The sequence below is a fragment of the Ovis canadensis genome, chromosome 19 (assembly GCF_042477335.2).
Source record: "Ovis canadensis isolate MfBH-ARS-UI-01 breed Bighorn chromosome 19, ARS-UI_OviCan_v2, whole genome shotgun sequence".
NCBI lineage: Eukaryota > Metazoa > Chordata > Mammalia > Artiodactyla > Bovidae > Ovis > Ovis canadensis.
In genome coordinates, this window is record NC_091263.1 from 37,120,230 (window position 1) to 37,136,559 (window position 16,330).

The 16,330-nt window shown below is 42.1% G+C and overlaps 1 protein-coding gene and 1 long non-coding RNA gene across 2 annotated transcripts in view; one reads left to right on the forward strand and one right to left on the reverse strand.

The window, feature by feature from the left end:
• Positions 1-11,358, reverse strand: part of LRRN1 (leucine rich repeat neuronal 1) — a 42,269-nt gene extending 30,911 nt beyond the window's left edge. The window contains exon 1 of the mRNA XM_069561816.1: positions 10,878-11,358. The gene's annotated coding sequence lies outside the window, so the exon portion shown is untranslated. The remainder of the gene's footprint in view (positions 1-10,877) is intronic.
• Positions 1-16,330, forward strand: part of LOC138424620 (uncharacterized) — a 694,361-nt gene that overhangs the window by 457,583 nt on the left and 220,448 nt on the right. The window lies entirely within an intron of this gene.

Genomic DNA, 16,330 nt, shown 5'->3' on the forward strand with positions numbered 1-16,330 from the left:
TCAAAAAATCAACAATAATAATGGTAGCAGCATGATTTATTATCTTAACAGTGGATCCTACAGAGTTAGAGTTGAAGCTTTTGAGTCAACAAATTATAAGAAAGTTTTGAATTCAGCTCCTCTTTGGGGGAATGATAGATCTGAACTGTACCTTTTCTCTCTGGTTAGAAAATCTAATTCTAGGAATCACAGCTTAGGGGTATTATAATATTTTCAAAGAAAGAAAAGGCAGAATGGATACAAAGCACAATCTAGAAACAAAAAAAAGGCTCTAATGTATTCGTCTGTTTGCCAGTTCTTTCAAAGTATTGTACATCCACTGATTCAAGATTTCTTGCATGTTTGGACAAATATAAGCTCTCTTGGGGTCCACCACAAAAGGTGACAATTGTGTGTACAATCAAATTCTCAAACATCTAGTCTGAATCTTCTTGTCTCTTAAAATACCTCCACTTGACTACAAAAGAGCATCCAGACACTATAGCAGTCAGAATGCCGGGCTTCTATATAATAATACCACTATGACCCACTGCTGCTATTTACTATGTACTTATGTTGGTCCAAGAACTGTGCAAAAGGCTTTAGATGCATTATCTCATTGAATGAGTCCAGTGATTCTGTAAGGCAGGCCTATTATTATCCCCATTTTACTGAAGAGGATACTGAGGCTCACTGACTTCACTCCAGGTTATAGAGCCAGGATTCAGTTTTGGAACCAATTCTTCCCAGCTCTAAGACCTGCCTGGTTATCCACTCTCTTTGCCCTGCCTTGGGTTGTACATCCTGTAACACTATGACAGGGACTCACATTGTTTTTGATGCATCACTTGCATACCAGAAGGATCTCTTAAAGCACAGCAGTCTTTAGAAGCAAAATCTGTGCTATTGAAACTGTGCATTTTGTTTTTACCTTGAGGAGCTTGTCTGAGAAGCAGCAAAAATAAACACCTAGCCTTCCATGGGAGAAAAAAAAAAAAAAAAGAAGCAAATCTCATGTAGTTTCTAATATGGATAGCAAACTCAATACTTTTCATAATATTAAGCAATCTACTTATCTCTGCAAATATCAAATAACTTTTTTTCACAACTAATCATTTTACTTCTTTTTTATGTGTACCATAAAGATGTTTTTCAACTTTTAGAAACCTTCTAAATTTAAACAGATGAAGTAACTCAATATGCCATGTGATGGTAATGGTTAGGAGAACACAATCTTTAAGTATGCATTTTCATCCACTTAAAATTATTTAAATACAATTTAGAAACATGCTGTTAATAATTACAATATAATTTTAAAGGATAATTCAATGATGATTGGTTAAATAAAAACATCATATTTTAAAATTTAAAGTAATAAATAAATACATCATTTTATTTTACATAAACCCTTAATAATGGAATTATAGACTTTTTAGAGCCAGATGGGCTATGAAAGCTAGTCTAGTCCAATCCTTTTGTTTTTCAGCTGCAGTTAAAGAGAAAGAAACACTGCCAAGGACTTTTAAAGTGCAGTTTCAAAGTCGGACCCAAGTTCACATCCCTGCCCTGCCATTTACCAGCTCTAAGACTTCATTTGTCATCCAGAGCCAGTTCTTGAAAGTACCTGCTTAGAAAGCAGGACTGCTATAAAACTGAGAGTTCAAATAAAGGACTCTCTCCTCTAAAACATATATATTCTATTCATTCATTTGACGTGCCTATTGAGTACACACTAGTTTGTGGCCTTGGGCAAGTTACTTAATTGCTTTGTCCCTTAGTTTCCTGCGTTGTAAAGCAGGCATCTACATTATAGAGTAATTGCAAGGATTAAATGAATGAATGCAGGTAAGGTATGTGGGATGGTTCTGGGCACACCGGGAAGGCACAAGACTGTTGGACATGTTTCTCCTACTGCTTCTACATTTTATATTAGGTAACATGGTAGGCCCTGGGGCTATAACTTGGGAGTCGTATGTAATATTTTCTTCCTAAAAACTAAAGAATCTCACTTGCATGGAGTGAATCTCTGATTCCATTGCTCTATCTTGAGGGTGAAATCATTTGGAAACTTCTTCAGTAGGGTTTATTTGGACAGTGTTATCCTTCAATGAATGAAGAGAACACTGTCCCACCAGCTTTGCCCAAGTACTTTCTGTTTTTCCTTCAGATGGCTTTGAAGGGTCCCAAGGTTTCCACCCGGTCTCCCAGGTGAGAAATGATGGGTTTGTGAGTATGTGCAGAAGTTGGCTGGGATTCCAGAGATAGACTATCCCTGTAGGACACAGCAAAGCTAACTGGTCCTTTGGGAATTTAAACCTGATGTGAAGTTCTCTCTGCAAAGAACCATAATCAGCTGGAAGAACAAGCGGAGAAATCCAGTTAATTGCCACTCCAGCGGTTCTATCATGGTTGGATAAGTTAATATAAATTCCATTAGTGTCTTAGAAACTCTCAGGTCATGGCTGAAGGCCTACATAACTCTCACTCATGATCTTGGAAATCACAGAATTACAAAAATGAGAAAACCCTGAACAGTCAGGCAGTTCCTCAGTCTTCCTTCTCATAAGAAAACATTACACCATTCCAGAGAAGTGAGAAGTAGTTATATATTTAAAACCTTGACAGAAGGCTCTCCCCAAAACTCATTTTTAATGTGCCAGTCTTTTGGTGGCTCAGACTGCAAAGAATCTGCCTGCAATGTAGGGCACCTGGGTTTGATCCCTGGATTGGGAAGATCCCCTGAAGAAGGGAATGGCTACCCACTCCAGTATTCTTGCTTGGAGAATTCCATGGAATTCTCCATGCAGCTCTCCTGGTGGGCTCCGGTCCATGGGGTCACAAACAGTAGACCAACTAAGCAACTAACACTTTCGCATTCGTTTTGCTTTTATTAAAAGCAAATACAGAAACTTCTCGGTATGAAATCTAATATGTCATACCTGTTATATGTGGGGGTGCAAGTGTATGTATGTATACACTGGTCATTATTCTCAGAGAGAAAAGTTAAAATAATCCTGCCAAAGAAAAAAAGCAAAAGCAAAGGCAGAAAGCCACACTACTGCTGCGTCTCTTTTCTAGGGAGAACAATCTCAATTGTGTCCACATATTCTGGGTTATGTCGTTTTCTTACCCTGGCATCACTCTTCTATGAACCTTTCTTCCGAGCTTGTCATGGTACATTTTTAAGCTTTTAAGGTCAGCTTGAAATAAAATATTAGAAAAAGAAATATTAGTCCTTAGGTGTCTGGGAAACCCAGCTTAAGTTTCTCTGCATGATACATTATAATTAAAGCATCCCAGATCCTTGCTCTCTTTGGTAACCCAAGAGCTAGAATGCTGAGTCACTGTCTATTACCTGTTCCGACTTCATGGTCCAGGAAGCAGCTTCAGTGTGAATGGGAAAGGCACTGGGTCTGAAAGAGGCCGGGAGACAGGTCTCACCCAGCTCTGTTGTTTCCTTAGATGTGTGACATTAGACAAACTGAATGCATTACGAAGAAGAGCCTTGCAACCCTACTTCTTTTATAGATAAACCTTAGAGAAATATTAAGTGACTTGTCCAAGGTCACACTGAGTCTTTCCATGGCTCTGGTTCATTAATTAAAAAAAAGAAATGGAGAAGGAATGATAATATCTGGTGTCTCAGAATGCTGGTCAAATGAGATAGATATTTAAGGACTCTGCTGAATTATTCGCTTTGTCAGCCACATCTCCTCTTTAAGCTCTTTAAGCAGCTTGTACAGCCCTATGTTTCTTGTCACTGACACTCATTCTGTTTCCAGCCTCCTCTCCTGATGACTCAAGACATTCTGAATTCTGAGTTCTACAAGGAATTAACAGCTCTGTCCCCACTGTAGACTTCTTGAAAATTTAAGGCTTGTACCCTCTTTCAACCAACCCTCCAACTCATTTATGTTCAGTAAGGTTAGGTCTAAAATTGTCTCCTGCTGAGTATTGGTATTCCAGGTGATAGCCTGTTCAGGGAATGAATCAGAATGTTTCTTACAGTGTTTGCTGGCAGTCAAAATTTGGATGAAGGCTTCTACTTCTGTATAGATTCTGCAGTCACACTTTTACTATCACAGAATGCTTTGTTGCACTTGCCAGTCTCCTTTCTGTCACCTGTACCAGACTTAAACTCACCAGAGCAGGATTCCTCAACCTCATCCTGACTGACACGTGGAACAGATACAATGTGTTCTGCTATGGAGAGCCTGTCTGTTCATTTCAGGATATTTAGCATCACCCCTGACTTCTAGCCAGTAGCAGCCCCCATCCTCAGTTGTGACAATACCTGACAAAGGTGTCTTCAGATGTCCATTGGGGGTGAAGGGGCAAAGTCACCCCCGGGTGAAAACTTCCATGCTAGATCTAGCCAAGTGTCTTTTCATACTGGGCATTCAATAAATCCTTGAAGATTACGTGACTGATGGCAACAAAATGCTTATGATGGTTTAGTGTACAAGCTGCAGAAAAATCAAGCTAATTTCTTTTAGTTTTAGTGCCTGGCACACGTCTGGTGCTCAGTATATATTTATGGGGTGAACAAGTGTTCTATAATCCTAAGCAGCTCCCTGTATCCCAAGTAAAATTCTTTCCCTCAAAAGAATCCAAGTGAGGTGCTGGGAAATTGTCCTATGGTGGGAGGGGTGGGGGTGATTTTTAAAGAACAAAACAATCTCTTAAACTGTGGGATTAGGAAACAGGAAGATCACCTTCCTGTGTCCCCCAGACCTTAAGCTCTCTGTTTCATCCTGACATACACGACAGAAATCACATACTTTGCAGTGGAAATACTAGAAACATCTACTAGTGTGCTTGGATCCTTTAAAACACAACTTGGCTAGGGACACTAAGCACCAGGAGGGATGCAGGACATCCAGAAGGTCACACATTCAGTCATTAGTGTCAGAGCTGGCAAATGAGCCTGCGCCTTCCTGACTCCCTGTCCAGTACTTGATTACAGTGATTATTATGGATGCAAATTAAGACTTATTATTATTGTGAAATAACAATGCAGGTTAATGATATTCTTTATTGCCATGCTAACATTTTTTTCTAGAGGGGAAAATTATAGGCATGAAACCAATTAAGCAAGCTTTCTTTCTTTGTAAAGCTTTCTTAGTTTTCCTAAATGAAGATTCTCTCTTTGTGCTTCCTACTTAATACTGCACGCTGACTTTTTTTTTTTTTTTTTGGTCTCCTGGGCCTTCCTGAGATGGATGCTAATACTCGTGCTGCCCATTTTTCCCTATATGAATCAAAAATGACTATGCTAATACATTATCTCAAAGGGCAGTCATAAATAGGAGTAGCAAATATTTTTAAATGAATACTTAACAGACATCCTTCAGTAGAGGTTAAGCATTGTTGGAAATGCCTCCCTTAGAAATCTTTGTTAGTCAAAGGCTTGCAGTTGCCTCTTCCTGGATCTCACTGTAGAATGACTGTCCTCCCATGAATGAAATGACGGCTCCAGAAATGGACAACAGATTAATCTACATAGTCCTCAAACTTTACACAGTTGCCCTTTACCCCCCTTTACCCCCCGGTCTACATACTATTTGCCACAAAAATCTTTCATGTAGAAGAACGTCATGTCACATGTATCTCATTAGTGTAACTATGGTGACCAAAAAATGCCACCAATGTGTCTGTTTCATACACAAATGAGGGGGCAGCTGTGGAGTCCACATGTCTGCCAGTGGTATAATAGATGTGAGCGAGGATGGCCTGGGTCAGAAAATTACCAGTCATTTATATTAATCAGAGCTTTCAAATAACATTTCAACCCCTAAGCTATGAAGAGTGTAAATGGAAGGCAATAAGCCACTGTAAAAGCAGTTTTCATGCCTCAGTTTTTGAAACTAAATGTCATAAATAAAGGCAGCAGTATTTTTGGAGGGTACCCCCAAGTCAAAGTTGACAGACCTCCAGTAATGTATCAGTGCAAGTTTAAGGCTAGTTTCTTTGCATCTCAGGATGATTTTCAGTGCATTAAGTGTAAAGCTTCCATCCAAGTTAAATGTTTATGTTAGCTGTGGTATTGAGGGCACAACTCCCACAAACCTTTTAGCAATCTTACTTATTAGGGTAGTCAGTCCTTCCAACCCTATCCACCTAACCTTTTCAGATACAGATGAGGAAATGGAGGGTTTGTGGGGTAAAGAAACTGATCTAAGATCACCTGGCTATGATTAGATAGCTGAGTTACCAACCAGATAACTGATAAAACTGCTAATAATATTCTACTTTTGTTAGACCTTTGGAAAATATTCAAAAAGTAAAATAATAATAATAATATATAAGCCTGCATATTGTTTCTTTAAAAAAAAACTCTGAACATAAAATGGAATAAATTTTATTTATTGAATAAAATGTTTAGCACTTCTGTTGGCATGGCATTGTTTAGTCACTAAGTCATGTCTGACTCTTTTACAACCCCATGGACTGTAGCCTGGACTATAGCCCACCAGGTTCCTCTGTCCATGGGATTTCCCAGGCAGGGCTTGCCATTTCCTACTCCAGGGGATCTTCTAGACTCAGGGATCAAACCCACATCTCCTGCATTAGCAGGCGGGTTCTTTACCACTGAGCCACCAGGGAGCCCAAGGGTGTACATAAAGTCTGAAAATATATACTATATGATTGTATCATACTATTATAATTGTAATGCCAGTAAACAATTTATTATACATTTGTCTGTTTTGAGACTTGGATACTACATCCAGTGATGGATCCATAAAGTAGGCAAATGTGAGTGAAAGAAACTCAGTAGTGTCCGACTCTTTGCGACCCCAAGGACTATACAGTCTGTGGAATTCTCTAGGTGAGATTACTAGAGTGGGTAGCCGTTTCCTTTTCCAGGGCATCTTCCCAAGCCAGGGATCAAACCCAGGTCTCCCGCATTGTGGGCAGATTCTTTACCAGCTGAGCCACCAGGGAAGCCTAAGAATACTGGAGTGGGTAGCTTATCCCTTCTCCAGCAGATCTTCCTGACCCAGGAATCGAACCGGGGTCTCCTGCGTTGCAAGCATATTCTTTTCCAGCTGAGCTACAAGAGAAGCAAGTAGGCAAAGAGTACTATGATAAAACAAGAAAATTTAAAAAGCAAATTTTATTTAAGACTTATAGAACGAATGATTCCCTTGGTCACTAAAGTACTGAATTTTACATATAGGGTTTAACTTTTGTCTCTGTTCTGCACTTTGAGCCAAAACAAGAAAGAATACATGTTTTTCTGACACTTTATCTATATAATTATAATTTCATCCTGAAAAAAATATTAATCAAAACACTATTCATGAGTTAAAGATACTTCCATTGTTCCCAGAAACCAAAATGTGATTATAATTCTGAAATAGAATTTGCTTTATCTCCAGATTGCCTTAACCCAAAATAGATATTCAGGATAATAATTTTGAAAAGTTAAATACAATATTTGAGCAACCTTACATTAGTGCTCAAGTGAATCATTCAAAAAACTATTATTTTGTAGCTTAAAATTATAAGAAAGCATTATGAAAGTCTAGTAAAAAACGACATCCAGGTCCTATAATTTACCACATTTTACTCATGGTTTATGGTTTGTTTATGGTGGCATAAAAAGGTCTACCATTCTGATTATTTAAAATCACGCCCAACTGGCTTGGGAAGTAGCAGTATAATTCTGTAAAGGCAGATTTTCTTTCGTACCTACTGGGTTCACTCTCATGAGTATAACTGCTTTAGAATATGTGATAATTGTTCTAACAGTTCAGGTCAAAAAGCTAGCTTTAACAGGTTCGAACCAGAGAGAAATCAGTGGGGTTATGTTTCCCCTGGCTTTTTGGGAATTACAGACACTGGGCAAAACTACCTATGTTACTGTTCAGAACCAGAGTATGCAGTTGGATCTGGTCTAAGATTTTATTTAGCAGAGTGATACTTTCTAATAAGAGGTACTTTATTACTTTTATTTACCAAGGAATAAGCCCTAATTTTCCCTTTCATTAGACTTGTGGAACAAAGATCTCACACAGCCAGGATAACAGCCAAAGAAATTCTCACAAAAGGTGAGACTTTGGTCATTTTAAAGTTACCACATTTGTTTCAAAAATATCTAGATGATAACTTTAAAATAAAATGGCTTATTGCCTAGTTTAGAAATGCCAACTGCATTTTATAGGTACCCTTCAAGTCCATAGTAAAGACAGAATCCCAGGTTTAAGTCACATAAGAGTTTATTATAATGATTTGTAACTTTCTGACTTCTAGATAGCTGTAAGACAGAAAAATGTAATCTTGGCTATAACCTTTTCTCACTTAAATTTGACTCAGTTCAATTTTCCCCTTCTAGGAAAGTACTGCGTTATGTGTTTAAAAAAAAGTCATTGAACCAGCAAAAATAACTTAAGAAAACAGGTAAAATAGCAAACTAATGTCTGTTACCCATCCCCTAAACCTCTCCCACCCCACTGAACTTCAAAACAATATTGTCTCTCTCTCTCTCTCTTTTTTTTAACTTGTATTTTAATGTCCTTTTCAGTGAATATATAGAATACAGGGGCAAATGTTGTTCAGTGAATAGGTTCTTCTTCCCCTTGACAGTGATTGAAACTGACAAAAGACGAGGCCACTGGTTGGTTTGTCAGTGGGTATGATCCCTGGGACTCACGTGCAGACCACACTGCCTGCCTTTTGTTCAGCAGTTGATCAATGCCAGGAGGTGAGCAGTACAGTGGTCTGTTAGCTACTCTTAGACAAGGCTGCCATTTCTCTGTTTGGGGGTCCATTGCATGACTGCCTCCCTATTCACTATTCTGTCCTGTGGCCCTAAAGCCCCTCAGGTGACTAGGAGTGTGATGTTTTCACACCTGCACTCTCATCACCTGCACTTCTACAAGTTTGGTGCCTGTTACTGAATTGATTTTGAGTGGACTACGAAGATCTTCTAGTGAGATCTTCCTGTCAGTCATCTACAACTGTCTTCAACTATACTGTATATCCCTGAGGATGGAGAGCCTATGCGAGCAGGAGGTGGGGTTACTAAAAGGAAAAGAGAAGAAACTCTAAATAAAAGTTGAGGGGTCAATTCAGAAATTACTTCAAACTACCAGAAGTGGAATTAAGTTACCTTCTGCTTCATTTAACACTTTTCTTCACTAGCTCAGAACATCCAGCTTGAATATTGCACAAAATCACACAGCCAGGTAAAGATCAAGCAGTACTTGGACACTCAGTACAGTCACACTCAGAGATTTTGGCTCTTGAATAAAGGTGTCAGCAAGCCTTGGAATTCCCAAAGAGAAAAACTCACTGAGCCTTTATTCCATTTTCTTAAGGTCTATTGTTAACTAAAGACTCCTTGTCTTTTCAAATTCCTTCATGTGAATGGATGAGGCCAGACATCTGCCAGGATTTGCTCACATTTGCATGCAAATCAGAGACTTAGGGACACACATGGCCCCAGAGCCAACAACACCACTTTTTAACTGTAGACTTACACTGATCAAAGTACCTTCCTGAACTTTCCAGTCCTCTAGTCCTGGCTTTCAAAAATAATCGGCATATGCGAGTAGTGTTAATGCTTTTGAGGCCACGGTGGCAGAGCAAATTGCAAAACAAAACAATATACTGTGTTTCCCAAATATCCTACAGGCAAAAAGCTCTCAAGTCAGCAATACCTGTCCCCTCAATGAATTCCATTTTCTTTATTATCTGCGTCTGGGAATAAAGATATTAATAGTGGTGTGCGATTTAGAGAAGGGTCTATTTTTCTCAACTCTTGGCCTGTGGGATTCGAGAGTTGACTGAATGTCTCAAAACCTTCACACCCCGGTAATTCATTCATTCAGTTCCAGGCGCTATGGCTACAGGGGTGAACTCAGCAGGCAAGGTCCCCCTCTCTCTCCCGAAGGCGGTACTACCGCCCAACCTCCCAGTGCCAGTATCCACGCCGGCTTCCTCACAACCGTCCTGGGACTGGTTTTCCCATCAGTCCCGGGGGCGCCAAGCCCCTCTAGCTACTCGATCTTTCCACCCTACCTGGGCCTATCAGACAGGGGCTCCCCTCGGTGGAGGCAGTCACTGCCTGGCCCTGGGAAGTGCCGAGTCGGCGGCTGCCCACACCGCTCTCCATGCAGCACAAAAGACACCCGCAGGCAAACTTTCCCCGTTATCCATCCCAGCCTAGCCGGGAACCAGCACCGGCTCCATGCCTGGAGCGGACCAAGTTTCCCAGACATTTCTGCATCCCTGGCAAACCTCCTGAGGCTGCCACCCTTTCTGCACTCAAAACGCGACGCAGAGTGAGGTCTATCCCCACTTAGACAGCGCGACAGCTGAGTTGATTCTTTCGAATGCTTTCACTTCAGTACACTCAAGTGCTTTGTGAATTACGCCCCTTACTCTTCTGCCGAAAAGGCCACCGCCAAGACATCCTCTATCTCTTCTCTTCCACAGCTTGCCATCTTCTTTCCCCGTTTCTTAGCCCTCTTTGCAACTCCCCGGGCCCTTTCCGACTCCCGACTGCATTCCTCAGTTCAAATTCCAGCAACCCTCCTTCTTCCGGATCCATGGGCATCACCCTCCCCGCCGTCGGTCCCGGGAATCTAGCGGGTTCGCCTCCTGTCACTGCCTTTTGCTCATTTCTGTTCGGCCTTCCTTCCGAATTACCGTTCTCCCCGACCCCAGTGGTTCTCCCCCGCCCCCCGTTAGGTTACTAGATTCCCGCTCCCCTGGATCCGTCATTTTCCCCTGCTTCATGAGCCGCGCCCCCTCGTACCTCTTAGGCCCGCGATCTTGTCCCACGGTTCCCCAGACCTTTCTCGGGCCCTCCAAGCCACCAAGTTTGCCTTGACTTCCCCTCGCTGCCGCCCACGTCTCCCGCCACTGCCCGGCTGAGCGAGCGCACTTACCCCGAGGCCCGGCTGGCAGGGGTGTCGGGGTGCGCACGGACCAGGCACCAGAGGCGGCAGCAGGAGGAAAAGGAGAAGGAGGAGGACCGGCTGAGCGGCACCTCCCTCCAAACCCACAGGCACTGGCTCCTTAGGGGGCTCGCGGCAGAGCACCAAGACGCGAAGCGAGGCAGTAACACGAGCAACAGCTGCTGCGCGGGCCTGGGCTCAATCCGGCTCTCGGGGGCCGGGCAGAGGCAGGCAGGATCGGGATAACGGGTAGAAGCGGGATGCTGACAGCGGGGCAGCGAGTGTCCAGGTCCAAAGGAGGGCGTCCGGGACGCCTAGAGATGCCACCGCGCGGATGCTGCTGCCGGCACAGACGCCGGCGGCCCCTCTCCCCGCCCGGAGGGCGCTGCAGGCGCGGGCGCACGGGCCTCGCTTGGCTCACCGGCTAGCTGCCGGCGCCCTCGGTGCGCCCCGCTTTGTGCTCCCCGCAGCCGGCGTGCACCTGGTGTAAGCAAAAGCGGTCAGCTGATGGGCTGTACTCCCATTGGCTGCTCCGCGGTCTCCTCCCCTCCCGCCCGACCCCCTTCCTGGCCTCCCCCTCCGGTCCTCCTGCCCCACCACATCACCCCGACTCAGCCCGGTGCTAGGGCACCATCTGTAGCCGGCCCAACAAAAGCGTAACGCCGTGGGTCTCGGGTGGCTCGGCCTCCCTGAGTCGCGGCCGCGGCCGCTGCGGGGAGCAGCGGGCCATCGCTTTTTGTCTAAGGAACGACAGGCTGCGGCTGGGTTAGGCAGGCAAAGCACATTGCCGTTTCTTAGCAGAAAAGGTACCCAAAAAAGGAAAAAAACAAAAACAGAAACCTTTCTACCAGGCCACCTAGGCACAATGGAGCCAGATTTCTGTGCAACATAGAACTTGGGCTTCGGGGATTGAGAAGCAGACAAATTCAACCCAGGAGACAGCTAAGTCTCAGTGTGAAACCTGACCCTTCCTCTTAAAATGAATGGAGATTCCTTGGGCTGTGTGTACACACCTGGACTTATATGCGCATGGAAATGGTCTGTGTCCTTGCCGCAGAGAGAGACTATTATGACACTTAAATGGATGGCGAAACAGCTTCTTATTTAGGGACGCTTTCAGAAAACATTTCTGAAACTTCATAATTACAGCTCTCTGATTTTGTAGGTGTGAAAGTTGTGTTCAGATAAGCGAAGGATTGAGAATGCAGTCTGTTTGAATTGGGGGGTGTCAGAGAGCAAGGTGGAAAGGGGTTTTTGGAAACTGCACATGAACCTAAGTTTCATCCTCCAAGTGGGCACCTTGGAACCAGACTTCAGAGAAGCCCTTAGTACTTGTTACTGATTTAAGCTAGAGCCCTATTAACCCCTCAGTGCCAAGTGGCTTCTGGCAAGAGAATATGACATTTCTTTGTGATGTCCAAGTTTAGAACTTCCATGGAATTTGGAAGAATAAATTCATTATTATAGTATCATCTTTTAAATTCCTTGAAAATATGGTATGCATTTAATAATAGTCATGTTTTATCTTGATTCCTGTAGCATTCCTTGATGTCTTTCATAGATGCCTGATAAATATTTGATGCTCTCAAATGTCCATTTACTTTCTTTTGTGCTGAAACTGTCATATAGATATCAGTGGGTCATAGTGTGCCTTAAAAGGCTCGAGGGAAAGAAGATATTTTGATTTAGGGAAACAGGTAAAATGAAGTGTAGAAGGACAGCTATACAAAAAGGCCCATTGCAAATAGAATGAGAGAGTGCTGCCTAGAAAAGATTTCAAAACTTTCAATGTAAGGTGAATCTAGAACCTTTCCCAAGAGTCAAATTTTCTCATGCTGATTACATGTAGCTTGGAAGTAGCTTGTGTGAAAGGAGGTGGGCATCTAGCAGAAACACAGAATTTGAATGATAAGGGAAAGACAGAACACAGGTTCCTGAGGGAGTCTTTCTGGGAGAGGAAGGGAAACAGTGTTGTACTTTGCACAGTGGAGTTTGACAGAGGTAAGTCCTGGGGAGCAGTTGAAGCAGTTAATGGTGGTTAGGAATTACTGTTACTAGGAGGCAAGATCACTAACAGCCTCCAGGTTTTGGAAGAGGCTTCATGAGACTGGTATGATGCCCAGCTAAGAAGAAACCAAGTTAGACACCAGCATATGAGCTCTGAAACTAGGCTGACACTGCTTTAAACCCCAGCACTGCAAGTTATGAACTGTTTCCCTCTGGGATAAGTCACTTTTCCTCTTCAAACCTTAGTTTCCTTGCCTATAAAGTGGGGATAATAGCAGTACCTATCCCAAGGGGTTGTGCTGGTTAAGTAAGAATAAGCTTGTAAAATGCTTGGTGCAGTTCTTGGTGTCTAGTCAGGAAGCACAAGCTGGAATCAAGATTGCTGGGAGAAATATCAATAACCTCAGATATGCAGATGACACCACCCTTATGGCAGAAAGTGAAGAACTAAAGAGCCTCTTGATGAAAGTGAAAGAGGATAGTGAAAACGTTGGCTTAAAACTCAACATTCAGAAAACTAAAATCATAGCTTTTGGTCCTATCACATCATGGCAAATAGATGGGGAAACTGTGGAAACAGTGACGGACTTTATTTTGGGGGCCTCCAAAATCATTGCAGATGGTGACTGCAGCTATGAAATTAAGACACTTGCTCCTTGGAAGAAAAGTTATGACCAACCTAGATAGCTTATTAAAAGCAGAGACACTACTTTGCCAACAAAGGTCTGTCTAGTCAAGGCTGGTTTTTCCAGTAGTCATGTATGGATGTGAGAGTTGGACTAGAAAGAAAGCTGAGTGCCAAAGAGTTGATGCTTTTGAACTGTGATGTTGGAGGAGACTCTTGAGAGTCCCTTGGACATCAAGGAGATCTAACCAGTCCATCCTAAAGGAAATCAGCCCTGAATATTCATTGGAAGGACTGATGCTGAAGCTAAAACTCCAATACTTTGGCCACCTGATGTGAAGAACTGACTCATTTGAAAAGACCCTGATGCTGGGAAAGATTGAAAGTGGGAGGAGAAGGGGACAACAGAGGATGAGATGGTTGGATGGCATCACTGACTCAATGGACATGAGTTTGAGTAAACTCTGTGAATTGGTGATGGACAGGGAGGCCTGGTGTACTGCAGTCCATGGTGTCACAGAGAGTCGGACACAACTGAGCTACTGAACTGAACTGAACTGAAGTAAGCTTTCAGCACAAGGAAGCATTAGGCATTATTAGCCCGGTAGTGAGGACTAATTAGGTCCTCAGTAGGTCATTAGGTCAGACAAGTGGGATGATTATTTCACAGAGCTGATACAGGTGACAGAATATTTTAAAACTACTAGCAGCTCCAGTGAGAGAAACAGACTGTCCCTCCACTATTCATTTCTTTTTAAGCACCCATATCATTTATTTAACCTACTTTCCTTCTTCCCCAAAGCAAGAATGAAAAAGGAAGCTATGCCTGTTTCCACTTGACCACTGCATGTATTTGGCTCCTGACAGAAGGAGCATTATCATTAGGGAGAAAGATATGTGCCAGAGGTGGGAAGGGAGCCTGGTTGGTGGGGAAGACCAGGATTGCTATCTGTTGGAAAGATGGCTGTGGGACAGAGGAAGACAGACATAGACAGAGCATTTATAAAGGAATTGGAAGTTTGATGCAGTCATTGGAAATGTGATGAATTGTCTAAATGGTTAATGGGTCCAAATTTTAGGAACTGCCATTTTGTAACTCTGCAAAGGGGTGTCAGGATAATTTTATCAACTGACATTTAAAAACCTCTTGTCACTGGAATGAATAAAGAGGAAATAGTCAACAGACAAGGATAACTAAACCAAACTCATTTGTTTCTTTTGTAGAATCCTTAAATCTATCTGAATTACTCCTACTGAGCTCACCCGTTACTGGGGTCCTAAATTTATTAGTAAACATTCATTTATTTCTTACATTTTGGAAGACCTTGGAGGCTTTGGAGGAGAATGGAAATTGATAGATGGGCCCCAGAGTTCCCAAGAGCCAGGTCTTACTGTTGATGTAGGGAGGCATTCGTGCCCCTGGAGTTGGCCTTGTTGAGACACTACAAATTCCTCTGGGATCCCTCACCATCCCCTTGAGGTTCTTTAGCTTGAGTTTGAAGAAACAGTATAATTGGTATTAGCTTAATTGTACTAGTATATGTGGTAAAAGAACAGAAAAAAGAAAGATGGAATCTTTAGAAGGTAGTCATGTGAGAATCATCTTTTAAAGGACATCTGTACTTTAAGAATGAAATTATAATATGCCATTTTAAGGCATAACTTTTACAAGCTGAGAATATGTCTCTTTCCAAGGGCTTAACTTCCAAAATTTACAAACAGCTCATACCACTCAACAACAAGACAAATAACCCAACTGAGAAATAGGAAGAAGACCTGAACAGACATATTCCCAGAGAAGACGTACAGATGGCCAAGAGGCACATGAAAAGTTGCTCAGCATCTATAGTTATTAGAGAAATGCAAGTCAAAACTATAATGAGATACCACCTCAACCGGTGACACCTTCTTGTCTTCATTAAAATGTCTACAAATAACAAATACTGGAGAGGTTGTGAAGAAAAGGGAAGCTTCCTACGCTGTTGGTGGGAATATAAGCTGGAAAGGCCACTATGGAAAACAGTATGGAGGTTCCTCAAAAAACTAAAAATAGACTTGCCATATGATCCAACAGTCCTATGCCTGGATGTATATTTAAACAAAACAATAACTCAAAAAGTTACATGCATTCCTGTGTTCATAGCAGCACTATCTACAATACCCAAAACATAGAAACAACCTAAATGTCTATCAACAGATGAAAAGATAAAGAAGATGTGGTATAAACAATGTCCTACTGTATAACACAGGGAGTTATGTGCAAAACCTGGAAAAGAATACTGAAAAGTATATTACATATATAGATAAAACTGAGGGCTTCCTTGATAGCTCAGTTGGTAAAGAAATCGCCTGCAATGCAGGAGATTCCAGTTTGATTCCTGGGTTGGGAAGATTCCCTGGAGAAGGGAAAGGCTACCCACTCCAGTATTCTGGCCTGGAGAATTCCATGGACTGTATAGTCCATGGGGTTGCAAGGAGTCGGACACGACTTACCAACTTTCATTTTCATAAAATTGAATCAGTTTGCTGTACAGCAGAAATTAACACAGCATTGTAAATCAAGTATATGGTTAGATAGCATCACTGACTAAGTGGACCTGAATTTGAGCCAACTCTGGTAAATAGTGGAAGACAGAGGAGCCTGGAGTGCCTACAGTCCATGAGGTCATAAGGAATCAGACATGATATAGCGACTGAACAAAAACTTCAGTAAAAAGAAAATAATAATAAAGAAATGTCTCTTTGAGTAAAACATTATTTATTTAATATATTAAATATTAATATAATATGTACTAAATATTATATTAATGTA